This window comes from Pteropus medius, unplaced genomic scaffold (assembly GCF_902729225.1).
Source record: "Pteropus medius unplaced genomic scaffold, Ma_sr-lr_union100, whole genome shotgun sequence".
In the NCBI taxonomy this organism is placed as follows: Eukaryota; Metazoa; Chordata; class Mammalia; order Chiroptera; family Pteropodidae; genus Pteropus; species Pteropus medius.
Genome location: NW_024352784.1, coordinates 19801398 through 19815778, shown reverse-complemented (window position 1 = coordinate 19815778; position 14381 = coordinate 19801398). Strand labels below are relative to the sequence as shown.

The following is a 14381-nucleotide window of genomic DNA, read 5'->3' as shown; positions in this document are numbered from 1 at the left end:
CTCAGACCTTGCCTTGCGGTCCCCGAAAGTGCTCATCTCCTCCAAGCGTTAAGTGAGAATCCAGGTAAAGCCCACGGTCCTCACTCCGTGGTCATTAAGCCCCAGTCCCCGCTCTGCCTCTGTCTCATGTGACCCTGGACTCTCAGACTTCAGTGTTGCGTGGCGTCACTCGGAGATCCCTGAGCCCGCCTGAGTCCGGGTCCTCACTCCTCTGGTCTGCGCGGACTGACAGCGAGGTGACAGAGACCCCTGGCGGCCGAGGAGGGTGGGACAGGTCCAGGAGTAGGGGCGGGTTTGCTGCGGGGTGGAGGGAAATCGGGCGGGGCGATACCCAGGAGAGCAAGGGGATCCCCGGAGTCCCTCTCCGGGACCCACACTCCAGGCAGAAGCTGGGCCAGGGGTGTGCTCATAGCTGGGGAAAACTCCAGGTCGCCTTCTCGGTTGGGGATAGAGAGACCCAGCTTCTGGGTCCTCGAGGATGGAGAGGGAACATCCTGACCTTGAAGCTACCCGAAGACCAGGAAGGAGAGCGCTCTCCTCCGTCAGGAGGATCTGAACTTCTCTTAATTAGAATCAGCTCCTCGACGTCTGCCTCCCTTAAGAAAAGGTACAGGAATTTTCCACCTTGAACCCGTTCTCAAGGGAATTTACTAATCAGTTTTTTGCGGGGGAGGGGGGAATTGACATCTTTACCACATCGAATCTTTCAATCCATAACTATCCTCTCTCTCTCATTAATAGGTTTTAATAATTCTCAGTGAAGTTGTTTGTAGAATTTTCCCTGTAAACAAGTGGCTTGGACATCTCTTTGGATTAATTTCTAGTTAGCTATATTTTCAATGCAATGTTAAGTTGTACCTTCTTTAAATGTTATTTTCTATTCATTTGCGGATATATAAAGATACAGTAAGTTTCTATATTGAAATTAGATCTGGTAAATTTGCTATACTTCTGTATGGGTTCTATTGATTTATTGTACATTCTGTGGGACTTGCTACATACTTAAACATATCATTTGTGAATAACAATGATTTTGTTGCTATCTTTTGATTCCTGTACATTTTATTTCTTTCCCTTGTCTGACTCCCTCTGCTGGTACTCTGGTACCCAGTGCAACACTAGGGAAGATAACGAACATCCTTGTCACAAAGGGATGTTTTTCGACATTTCATTTTGATACATGATGCCTGCTATTTTTTCTTTAAAGATTCTCTCACCAGATTAAGGAAGTTCTCATCTATTCCTTGTATGATAAATGGGTTTTTCAAAAATCATTTATTAGATTTTATTCATTGCTTTTGTCTGCATCTTTGGATATGATTTCTCTCTTTTAATATTGCAAATTGTGTGGACTTTTCTAATATTGAACCAGTATTGCATTCTAGGAATGCATGAACCAGACTTGTCCATTCTGTGTTATCCTGCACTATAGCTGAATTCAGAGCGCTAATATTTTGTTCAGATGTTTGCATCTCTATTCTCGAGTGAGATCGAGCTGTAATCCTTCTTTCACTGCCTCCGTCAGGGTTCAAAATCAAGGTTGTGTTGGCTTCATAAAATGAGACATTCTTTATTCTCTAAAAGAATTGTTTTATTCTCTGGAGGGATTCCTTACCAGTGAAGCATTGTGAAGCAGTTTTCTTTGTAGAAAGATTTTTTTTAACTACGGATTCAATGACTTTAGAAGATTTGAGATTTTCAATTTCTTCTTGAGTCAAACATATGTGTTTCATTAGAGTTTTCTAGGAATGTTCTCATTTCATCTCCAATTATTGACTTAATGCTGTTATTATAACAGACTGATTATCCATTTTAGATATTCCATGTCTGTAAAAATGTCTTCTTGTGCATTCTCGATATGGATAATTTTTACCTTCTTTCTTTCGTTCTTGATAAATTTACTAAATTATTTTCAATCTCAATTGTATCATAAAAGAACCAACTCTCTACTTTTTGGTTTTGTCATCCCTACTATTGGGTATCTATTTCTTTAGTATTTGTTCTTTTCTTTCTTATTTTCTTCATTCTATTTCGCTTTGAGATTATTTTTGTTTTTTTTTAACTTTCTGAGGTATGTGCTTAGTTCATTAACGTTCAACCTTTTTATTTTCTATGAAATTTCTACATAGATTTTAAGGTTATCAATTTCCCTCTATGCACTCCATTAGCTGCATCCCACAGGGTTTTATGTAGATTTATTTCATCAATGTTCAGTGCAAAATGTTATCAAATTTCCAAGTTGAGTACTTCTCTAAACTGTTGGGAGCATATCTATTTATTTCCAAACATATGAAGATATCTAATATCTCTTTGTTATTGATTTCTAGATTGTTAGTGATCTCTAGTATTTTGCTTATAGAACATATGCTAAATGACTTCAGTCATTTGAAATTCAGTTAGGCTTGCTTTATGACCCCGTATATGGTCGATTTTTGTCAGTGTTCCTTTTCTGCTTGAAAGGAATATGCACACTGTACCTGGATGCATGCTCTAGATGTAAGTCCATTAGCTAAAGTCAATTAAGTCTTCCAACCTGTCGTTATCTTCTTCGAATTACTTAAGGTAATGCTACTTGCTCAGAAAACTTTTAAATTCGATATCAATGTAACTAACTACATGAGCTTTCTTTGGGGTAAGAATTTCATGGTATCTTTTTTCATCCATTTACTTCTAACGCAACTGAATAACCTAGCCCACCATTCCCAGAAAGGGAACTCGTCCCTAAATGACTTTCTTCATGCAACGTTCATTTGTGACATGTGTACCAAGCATTTACACTGTAAGAGAGTCGTGTCTGTGTCCCTTGCTTACATTTTCAATAGTTTGGTTGCCTTTGTATGATGGAAATTCTGGCCCTTTTCTTTAGTCTTTGGGGCGTGGGCAGAAGTACCAGGCCCCCCTCCATGCTCCCGGAGCACATGTGCAGACCTCTGCTTAGTGACAGTCAGTGACCCTGCAGGACATACCAAAAACTGGCCTCAAACAAGGAAGGGATTATTGGCTCACATCATTGAGGATCTAGATGTGGGGCACTCAGAGCCACCTGAAACCCAGAGGCCCCGGCCCTGTTTCTCTGGGATTCTCCCTGCCACAGTCGGGTCCCCACATTGGCCGGCTTCTCTCACGGGGGCAAAATGGCTCTGGCAGAGACCAGGATTTCATCCCTGCACACGACACAGAGGAGGAGGTCTTGAGTCTGAAAGTAGCCAGCTGCAGCACTATAGCCCCACTCGGGGGTGACCCTGAAGGACAGCAGAGGAGGACAGTTCTCCCAGGGGCAGAAGACTGAGGGATACATTTAAGATCTTCTTGGCCTGGATTGAGCAATGACAAAAAATATGGACCTGCAGTGAATCATAGGCATTACCAGTGGTTTGGCTAGATGGACAGTGTTGTGGGCTAAATGTTTGTGTCCTCCCCAAATTCATACATCGAAGCCCTTACCACTAACATGGTGGTATTTGGAGATGGGGCCTCTAGGAGGTAATTAGGTTTAGATGAAGTCAGGAGGGAACCCCTATGATTGGATTAGTACCCTTATGAAAAGAAGAAGAGGAGGAAGGAGAGGAGGAGGAAGAGGAGAAATTAATATATCTCTTTCTCTCCCCTACCCCCCACATACACAGAGGAAAGTCCTCGTGAGCACACAATGAGAAGACAAGACGGCCATATGCAAGCCAGGAAGCTGGCCCTCACCGAGAACCAAATCTGCCAGCACCTTGACCAGCCTCCAGAACTGTGAGAAATAAATGTCTGCAATTTAAGCCACCCAGTCTACGGTGTTTTGTTACGGCACTCCGAGTCGACTGAGACAGCAGAGACTCTACTTGAAAATACATGACAAGGAAGAATGGAAAGAGATATAGGACGGGCCTCTTGGAATGGACACTGTGTGAAGGTTATTCACGTCCGTATCACCAAATGGCATATGAACACTTTCTGCAGAGGAGGCTTCAATAACCAAGTCAACAAAACGTCACACTCCACAATGTCGGTCGACCTCGTTCCCAGCCATGTCAGTGTTTGCCCAGTGGACTCTTGAACAGAAGAGCCATGGTGGTAGGCATGGGAGCTGGGCATGAGCTGGTGGACACCATCTCCCCCTTACCAGGCTGACCAGGATACTGCTGCCACCTAGTGGCTAATCTGCCAAGAGCAGAGAACAGCCGGGAACCCCACCACCACACCATAGCACCATTCCCTGGGGAACCGGCCAGCCACCTGGTGGCAGGTTTATTCCATTGCACCTCTTCCATCACTGAAGGGTTACAAATTCTGGATATGGATTTGCCTTCCCAGCATCTCCATCCCTGGACTTCCAGGATGCCTTAGCCACCATTCATCATGGCATTCTCCACAGCAGCATGTCTAATCAAGGAACATATTCCATATCAAAGGAAGTGCAACATGGGATTAACTGGTTTTAGCATATACTCCATTACCCAGAGGCAACTGGCCTAATTAAAAATGGAGTGGCTTACTGAAGACTCAATTATGGCACAAGTTGAAGGATAACACCCTGAAATATGGACTTCTGTCTTGTAGGATACAGTTTACTCTTTGAATCAAAGACTGTCCTGTGGTACAGTCTCCCCTGGAGCCAGAATACTTGAGTCTGGGAATCAAGAGACAGAAGTGGAATTGTCTTATTTCCCAGTTAGTCCTAATAATTCACTCAAAGAATGTTTACTTTCCATCCTGACAGCTTTGAGATCTGCTGCTTTGGAGATCTCAGTTCCCAATAAGGTAATGATTCCACCAGATTCTACAAAGTTTCTATTGAATTGAAACCAACAAGCAGAAAAAGGACCTACTCTACTGTTTGGAATGACTGATCCAAATTACTAAGGAGAAATCAGGCTAATGCTACATAAGAGGGCAGGGAGGACTTTGTCCAGAATCCAGGGCACTAAGCATCTTAGAACTTCTCAGTACTCAGAACCTTCTAGAATAAAGGTTTAGATCCCCGCCACCACCACCACCACCAAGTAAAGATCCATGACCAGTTGAGGTTCTAGCTGAGGACAAGAGAAATATCAAATGGGTAGAGGAAGAAAGATGTCATAGATATCATCTATGACTTCATGACTAGGGCCACCAGATTTAGCAAGTGGAAATACAGATGGCCAGTTAAACTTGAATTTCAGATAAACAACAAGGACTGTTTCATGCGATTTTTGGGACACAATTGTACTAAAAAAATATTCATTGTTTGAGCTGCCTGTATTTTATCTGGCAACCGTTTTCATGACCGATGAACAAAAGGAAACTGCAGTAACTCTGCACTTTTTCCTTTGCTTGTTATGTGTATATATCTATATATTTGTATTTATTAACCATGTACTCTTTTCTTCTCAGTATTACCTTACATACAAGTTGTTGGAGATGAGCAGAATATTCAGTGGAACTGTGAATTTGAGGAGAAATTAATATAGTTAGCTCTGGATACAATGATTCTTGGGAGTATGTGTCTTCTCATTTGGGAGAGAGCGTGAGATTTTTGTAAAAAGGAGAGCTACATCTTAGATGGAAAATTGTTTTGCCAGCTGGTGCAGTGCTGAACTTTGCCAACAGAGGGTGCTGGAGAGATGCTGCAAGGCCACAGCGGCATGGTGCATTTATACGTGGTACATTTATATGATGGACGATTTAGCAATTTCCAGCTTCCTTTCCTTTTCATTGCTCACGAGAGCCAGTGACTGGTGTGTGGATGACCTTATCTCACTCCCTTCAGCGTCCCTAACTAACCAGTTTCAGCACTGCACTAGGGCCCCACTCTGTCCCGCCAGCAGCCACTTCTGCAATAGGTCCAGCCTCTCACCCAGGCGAAAGACCAGCTCCAGCCTCCTGCATCTTCTGGCCGTGGTGGGGTCACTTCGGTGCACCAGCCCTGGCCCACGCCCTCTGGCAAGGGGCCAGATGATCTGCCAGCCAGATTCAGACTCGTGTTGCCTGAGAGCACCTGGTGTTACACAGCCTTCCCCCTCAGACTACATCTTCTCCTTTCTGAATCATTCATTCATTCATTCATTCAAGTATTTATTGATCACTTACTATGTACCAGGCAGTGTTCTATTAAACATTTACGTACAAGTATTTGTATAAACATACGTTGTCTTATCTCTTGGTGGAATGACTGGATCGTATGGTAGATGCATTTAGCTGCCTAACTTTTTAAGCAACCATCGAACTGTTTTCCAAAGTGGTTATACAAATCTCCTCTTCCAAAGTGGTTATACAAATCTCTTCTTCCAGGAACAACGTGGACATAGAAGTGGACACAGAAGTGGACACAACAGAGTCTTTGCCTTACATTTAGGAGAGGAAGAGAGACCATAGCAAATAAACGCATACACATCAAAGCTAATAACAGGTCACATTAAGCTGTGATAAGAAATTTGAGTTTGTTTCCAAGTTTTAAATTTTACATGAATGAGTTCATGTCATACATATCATTTGGCTACATTTTTTTCACTCAACATTATGTTCTTGAGAGCTGTCCATGATCATATATACAGATCTAGTTCAGCCATCCTAACTGCTAAAGAGTCCATATAAATGTACCACTATACATATATATACCTTATATATTTATATATTTATATATGTATATACCTTGAGAGGAGGCTTAAATAATAAGGCTTTTTATTATCACACAAACCAGAGCAACATAAGGCAGGTTGGGTGACTTGAAAGCTGTAAAAGTCTATCACAAGTATCATCCAAGAATTATATGTGTGTGTATATATATATATATATATATATATATATATATATAATTATATATATAATTATATATATACATACACATATATATGTGTGTGTATACATATGTACATATAAGTGTACATATACACACATATATACACACACACCACTGTATGTCACACCACCGTATGTGTGTATACGTGTATACCCTTAAGTATATATACTATACTAGTATATAGTTTATACTATATGTGTGTGTAGTATATATTAGACATTTAGGTTTCCACCTTTTTGCTACTACAATAATGCATCTATCAGCAAATAACACTATTCCAGATAATACCCAGAGATGGAGTCGCTGAGTCAGAAGACATGCATGTTTTCTGTTTCCTGCTCCCTGTTGTGGCCACTATACCCCACCAGCAGTGTAGAGGCCCTACTTCCCTAAGTCTTTGCCACACTCGATATTGTCAGGCTTTTCCATTTTCACTTCCATGCTCTTTCTTACTGCAACCTCCCTTGTAGCTCTCAAATAATGCAGGCAAACGCCACATGTGTGCCTGATGCCAGGGACACCTCCACGGCAATGATGCATGGAGTCTCCCTCCTCAGGCCGGGCAGAGGAGGGGGCCTTCGTGCTTGTCTCACACCTAATGCAGGGCTTCACACACAGCAGGATTCTTTTCCACTTCTTCCACTGATTCAATAAACTCCTGAGCCTCAGTTTCCCAGTCAGTGTCACCGAATGGTCACTACACCCAACGGTGTGCTGGTAAATGTTGAACAACCAAACTGGGAGCCCTAATTCGTAGCATTTGCCAATTTCATTTCCACGGTGTCAGTACTCCCAGCATGGCTGACTTCAAGCTACGAAGGCGCATCACCGAACAGAGTCAGGAAGAGTTGTGTGCAGTATCAGTTCTCCTGAGCTGGTACAGCAGGCTCTGCACTACTAACTCCTTGCAGCTGCCCTGTTCCTTAATTCTCCTTTCTAGTCGCATCCCTGTGCTTCTGTACTAGTAGACAGCGACATCTAGTGGCAAAGACAAGCAAATCCCAGCCCACCTAGAGAAGGGCCTAGAATGTGGGAAAAGAGTAAGAAACTCCACCTCCACCACCACCAACGCCCACCTCCCCAGGGTTTCTCTCCTCCCTCTTGCTCATCCCTAGGTCCCATCATCTCCAGGAAAGACTTAACACCTGGGGAACACTCAAAAGGGAACCCCTGCAGGTCACCCTCCATATTAGGACTGGGATAGGGTGGCTCCTGGAGTTGGAGCTAGAAGTGACCTTGTAAGGCAGTAAATCTCCACTTTCAGCCAGCAGGTCACTCCTGCAGACCACCAGCATACCCCCTGACTGAGGATTACCAGAATAACACCTCAATCTGAAATGATCATCGCGGCACCCCTAAACAAGAGTCACTCAGCTAGCACACCCGAAGCACTTGTTCATGACAAGTGTTTCCTCCTGGGTCCTGGAATCTGGCCCCATAACCCAGGCCTTTTCTTTGTTCCAAGACTTCCTTCTGATTCTATGTGCAACCCTTACCTCCCAAGTCTCAGAGTCCTATATCCCCACCTACGGTATGATGGGTAGGGAGATGAGAGTAGTTCCTGTAACAGCAAAACCATGACACTCACCCCTTGGCCACCCAAATCCCCAACAGATTGCTGACCACTAAAAGTTTGGTTCTCCTACTATCATATATTCTTCCAGAAAGCATCTGCTTAGACTAGGACTCCATTTTCCAGATCCCTGGAGGGGCAATGGGGGGAAAGATTGTTCATTCAAATATAAATCCCCGGCTGCCACTTGTACAGACCAACCCCTGCTACATGTTCAGGCAGCTCTCACCCCACCCGGGAGCTGCTTCTGCAGAGCTGCCCAGCCTACGCCTGACTTTTGCAATGGTAGCCACTTCTATGGACCAGCTCTGGCCCAAGCCCAGTGGACACATGTGTTTGCCTCTGGCAGGCTGCTTATCTCTGCAAAGCCACACCCTCTTGGAAAAGGTCAGAACCTAGGCCTATGTGGAGTCCCTCTCCTAAGCCCTAAGCTCCTTCATTGTCCAGCCTCCCTCAGCCTAGAGATAGCAGACAGTACATTAGTGTGAGTCTCAGAGCCCTCTTACCGATTAATCTCTTTTCACAGGTTAACAACTCTTTAAAGATTTCTGGTTCAAATTACTGGTGTGGTTTGTCTCCTGACTCAACCCTGATTGACGCAAAAACACAGCATTAAAAGATGGCCTGGAAACAGGAATCATTCCCAAACAGTTGCTATCACTGATCTAAAGGCCAAAACCAAAATAAAAATATCTTCTTGCAGAGAGAAGTAGGCAATGGGAATTGGAAGGTACCGTGAGAAAATTTGTTCAGAGTACCTAGATACGCCTCACTCCCCTGTGGCCCCATGTAGTTAGGTAAAATCTAAAGGAAACTAGGGGTTGGGTGCGTGGGAAAGGTTATTAATTCAAACATCAATCCCCTGGTACCGGTAGCAATCAATTACCACTTGCCAAAGGGAGAAATCCACTTCTCCATAGTAGACAAGACTGATTGTTTTGGGGTAGTCTTTATTGAAGACTGGTGGGAAATAGTCCAATATTTTGTATCTGCTGCTCTCAAAATTTCCAGGCTCACCGCTACACTCCATTCCACGTCCTCTGGGTTCTAATGGATGAGGTCTCCAAGCATTGACTGGTCCTGCAGAGCGTGAACAGCTAGGTGACACAGGGAACAGCAGAAAGCAAGGGTGGTGACCCAATAATCCAACTGCTGGTCAGCCTGATCCAAATTGGTATTAAACAGGATGGGATGGATCAGCCAATGAGGACACAGGCAGCTTTCTTTGGTATGGCCATTGAGGAGAGGAGGCAAAGAATGAATGAAGATGGTCTCTTCCCCTCTCCAATGAGTGATGTAGAAGACAAGGTCTACTAAAATGAGGGAGGTTTAATTGCAGGATAGTTATGTTAGAGAAGCTGGTTCAGCATTGTATGAAAGAGATTGAGACTATCTGATGGACTGAGAAGCTATGACAAGTTGAGACCAAATACAAACACTCTTGCAAATGCCTCAGGCCTCGCTCTAGTAACAAGTCATGTCCCAGAGCGCATACAGGCTGCACTGCATGTTAAAAATAAGGGAGGGGGGAACCAATTTTCCTTTGTCTTCCCCTCTCCCAGAGGCTTCTGGGTGTGAGAGTAAGGCTATACACACAGTCCTCTCTCTTTAAACATTTCCTTGTGTCCAAATTTTGTGGATGGAGGAAGTCACCCTGTCATCTTTCCACAACCCTAATGATATCTTAGAGTGCAGAACTTCTGATTCCAGGGATGGCCTCACACAGGATGATCCCCAATGTCATGTTTTTCAAAAAAGATCATCCCTCAATCTGTTTCAGGGCTTTTCATATGGAAAATCTCCTGGAAGGTGGGAAGGCAGTGGAAGTTTGGCCTGTAAGAATTAAAACCAATATTGCAAGGCAAACTACTGTCAAGGAGGTTAGATTTTGCTTTTTCTAAATCATCCTTCAGAAGGAACTAGAGTCCTTGGTCAGCCAATCAAGCTAAATGGGGTGCAGAATGCAGCTCAGGAGTATAAGATCATAGCTTCTGACTGGTCACAGGGACAATAGGCCTCTCAATCTTTGGGTCACAAATTCAGGTAATTTGACCCAGTAACCAACAGAGGATTTGGATGGTGGGAAGTTTGCAATTAGATCAATTCCAATGGACACTCTCTGTGCTGGGAGGAAATTGTGTGGTGGGAATAACTATCTCTAAATCATTAAGGTGATCATCTATTGCTCAGTGGGATGGGGAAGAGAGAATCTGGGATAGTAGGAACCCTAACAAAGGAGGGGGAGGAATGCTATGTCCTTTGAAGGTCTAAGTATAAAAAAAAGCTCTAAATTGGCCGCTCTTCTTGATCTTTTCACTGTTTGCCAGCAAGTCTGAGAGGACTATACTATGATGACTCCATTATATACTCTGAGATTACCAGAATCTTCTGAGACAGGTGCATGAGTCCAAAACCATGAAGGTAACTGGACACTGACCTGGGAGGAATGCTGAACTAGAGACCTAGGGAAGCACATGCCTTGAATGTCTTCCCAGTGAGTCCAAACCGGACCGCCCCAGGGTGAGTGCCAGCCAGCAGCCTGTGGACCTGGATACAGGTTGATGATTCTAGCCTCTCCGCTAATAAGCTCCAAATCTGTTTCCTTGGAGAGGGCCAGCATACTCACTGGGTATGGTGCCAGCATACATCACTTCATCAAACTACCCAAAAACACCAGGCTAAGATGTTTCATCACCGGAGGGGACCAGAGACCACTAAATCGAGTCCAGGCTCAAGGTGGTCTACACAAAATTTTCCCACCAGGTGGCGCAAATGCTGAAAGAGAGCTGGCAGGACTGGCTGGTTTCCCACGTCTCCCTGTCCTGGGATGGGGTGCAGAGGGCGGGTCTAACCCTAAAAGAGGACTGCCTTAGGGACTAGCTAGGTTATGAATGCTCCATACTCCAAAAAGACTCCAGAAAATTAAAATTCAAGGGAGCAAGAGTTTTATTCTACGAATAAATGTGTGGCTAGCAAAAAAATTAAAGTTTTTTTTTGTTTTTGTTTTTGTTTTTTAATTAAAAAAGAAGGTAGAAAGTTTGTATCACTGGAGCATCTAGCCTCGAGTCTGCGGTGGGAGGGAGTGTGAGCATCCAGCTGGGCATTCACATCCGGAGTTTCAAAAGCCAGTTGGAGAGAGGGAGAATTCTGCTTCTGGAATGGCAATGTGAAGAGCTCTGCAGACCTAGTCCCCAGCAAAACTGGTGAACATTATTTAAATATATGTATTTATATACTTATAATCATATATTTATAATGATATATAAATATATTTTGTATACTAATTTTTAAAATGGATATAGCATATAAATTTTAAGAAATGTATATAGTCTTTATATATATAAATATTTAAAGACTTTATATATACTTACTATATTAAATAAATCTATTTAAATACGTATTTAAAGTCTCTGGAAATGGACTTAAGGCCATAAAGCAAATGAAATATTTATTCAAGAAAATCTACTAAAACTTGGCAAAAGCAGTGAGAGTCTGTAGCATTGCAACCACAACCTGTTCCCTTCCTTTCTCCTCCCAGACCAATGTGATGGAAACTCCACTCCAGGTAAATATAGCCAAAAACACAGGGCACCCTCTCAACCCAGCTCCAAGCCAAGAACGATAGTATCTTCATTAGAGAAGTAGTTCATCAGCATTTTTCATCCCACCAGTGCTACCCCTCCCTCCTACCACCCAGCTACCTGTAGCAGAGGCTAAATTCGAGGTGAGTGTGACAAGAGGTAAGGACTCTGTCCTGCTCATCCTTCACTGTGACACAGAGGCTTCATCTTAGTGTCAGCACACTGAAAATACTGTCACACCTGTCATGCTTACCCAGGCTCATTTGTAAAGTGAAGATTCCAAGCTGGAAGAAGCAAGTCAAGGAGATCAAAGGCCTCCTGATGAGTGCCCAGCCCCTAAAACAGGATTGTCATTCAGAGAGAAACTACCACAGTCTCTGTCCTCGGCCCCGAGTTATGGCTCAGGGATTTTGTCCAGGGAGAAAGGCAGAACAAAACTAAGAGAAAGGCAGCTGAAGCCTTCCCAAATGAACTACTTTTATTTGCAACAGATTGTGGGAAAGTTCAGCCTAAAGACATTCTCAAAACAATGAAGCTTGGGGTGAAAAGCAGTTAAGAGAAGACTGGTAGCTTCACTAGATACAAGGTAAACCACAGGCCACCTAATTTACCAAAGAGAATCAGGAAAAGAGCCCTCCTGGGGTCAGAATAAATCTGAAACACTGACTTAAAAACTGTCCCTTCAAATGAGCCTAAATTTAATTGGATCAGTCAGTGAGGTAACGCATGCCCCCAGGACATTGTTGAAAATGATAGAGCAATCAGCAGCAATCAGTGAAGCTTATCAGATGGGCATGGTCAGGGAAAGAGGTTCTAGCCAGAGTAATTAGGCAAGAAAAAATAAATAAATAAAAGGTATCCAGATTGAAAGGAGAGAAGTTAAACTGTCTCTATTCCCAGATGACATGACCTTGCAGATAGAAAATCCTGAGGAATCCACAAAAACACTAGTAGAGCTAATAAACAAATACTGCAAGGTTGCAGGATACAATACCAACAAAAACTGTAAGATGTTGGTCAAAGGGTACAAAGTTTCAGTTAAGCAAGATAAGTAAATTCCGGAGATCTAGTGTACAGCATGATACAATACTATATTGTATACCTGAAATTTACTAAGAGAACAGATCTTAAATGTTCTCACCCCACGAAAAATTATAACTATGTAAGGTGATGGATATGTTAATTAGTTTGATTGTGGTAATCATATCACCACGTATACATATATCAAAATATCACATTGTATACCATAATTATATACAATTTTTATTTGTCAATTTGTCAATAAAGCTGGAAAAAATAATTGTATTTCTGTATGCTAGCAATGAATGATCCAAAAATGAAACTAAGAAAATAATTCCATTTACAATAACATCAAAAGGAGTAGAATGTTTAGGAATAAGTTTTTAAAATATAGTGCAAAATTTATACTCTGAAAACTACTAACCATTGTGGAAAGAAATTAAAGATCTAAACAAATGGAGATATATCCTATGTTTATGGATGGGAAGACTTAATAAGATGATAATGTTCTCTAAAGAGGTCTACGAATTTAATCCACTTCTTAAAAGAATCCCAACTTGCTTCTCTGTAGAAATTAGCAAACTGATCCTAAAAATAATATGAAAACTCAAAACAAGGTTGAAGGACTCATAGGTCCATATTTTAAAAACTTAGTATAAAACAATAAAGATAAACACAATGTAAGATTGACAGAGGGATAAACACACAGATGGATGGAACAGAATTAAGGATTCAGAAATAAACCCATATTTCAATGACGACTTGAGTTATGATAAAGATGCCAAGATCATTCAATGAAGAAAGAATAGTCTTTTCAACAAACACTGGTGGGAAAACTGTATATCCACATTTAAAAAAAAAATTAAACTGGACCCCTACCTTACACCGTATACAAAAATTAATTGAAAATAGATCAAAGGTCTAGATGTAAGAGTTAAAACTATAGTATGCTTAAAGAAAATATGTAAGTAAATCTTTGTGACTTTGGATTAGGCAATGATTTCTTGGCTATGACACCAAAAGCATGAACAAGAGGAAAAATGCATAAATTGGACTTCATCAAATTTTTTTAATTGTGCTTCAAATATACCATCAAGAAAATAAAAAGACAACTCACTGAATGAGAAAAATATTTGCCAATCATATATCTGTCAAAAGACTTCTATCTGGAATATAGAGAGAACTCTTACAATGCAATAAGAAGAAGATATCCCAACTAAAAGATGTGCAAAGGATTCAAATAAACATTTCTCCATGAAAGATATACAAATGGTCAATAAGCACAAGAAAAACCTTCAAAATGATTAGTCATTTAATTTAAATTAAATTAAAACTACAGTGAGATACTATTTCACATCCACTAGGATGGCTATAATCAGAAAGACAAATAATAAAAAGTGTTGGTGAGGATGTAGAGTAATCAGAACTCTCATATATTACTGGT

The 14381-nt window shown here is 41.8% G+C and overlaps 1 long non-coding RNA gene across 1 annotated transcript; it reads left to right on the top strand.

Annotated features, from left to right (window-relative positions):
- The first annotated feature begins 327 nt into the window (after positions 1–327).
- On the top strand, positions 328–5278 carry LOC120590096 (uncharacterized). The gene is made up of 2 exons (XR_005649647.1): positions 328–607; positions 3627–5278. It is a non-coding gene; the product is annotated as an uncharacterized LOC120590096 (long non-coding RNA).
- Positions 5279–14381: the final 9103 nt, after the last annotated feature.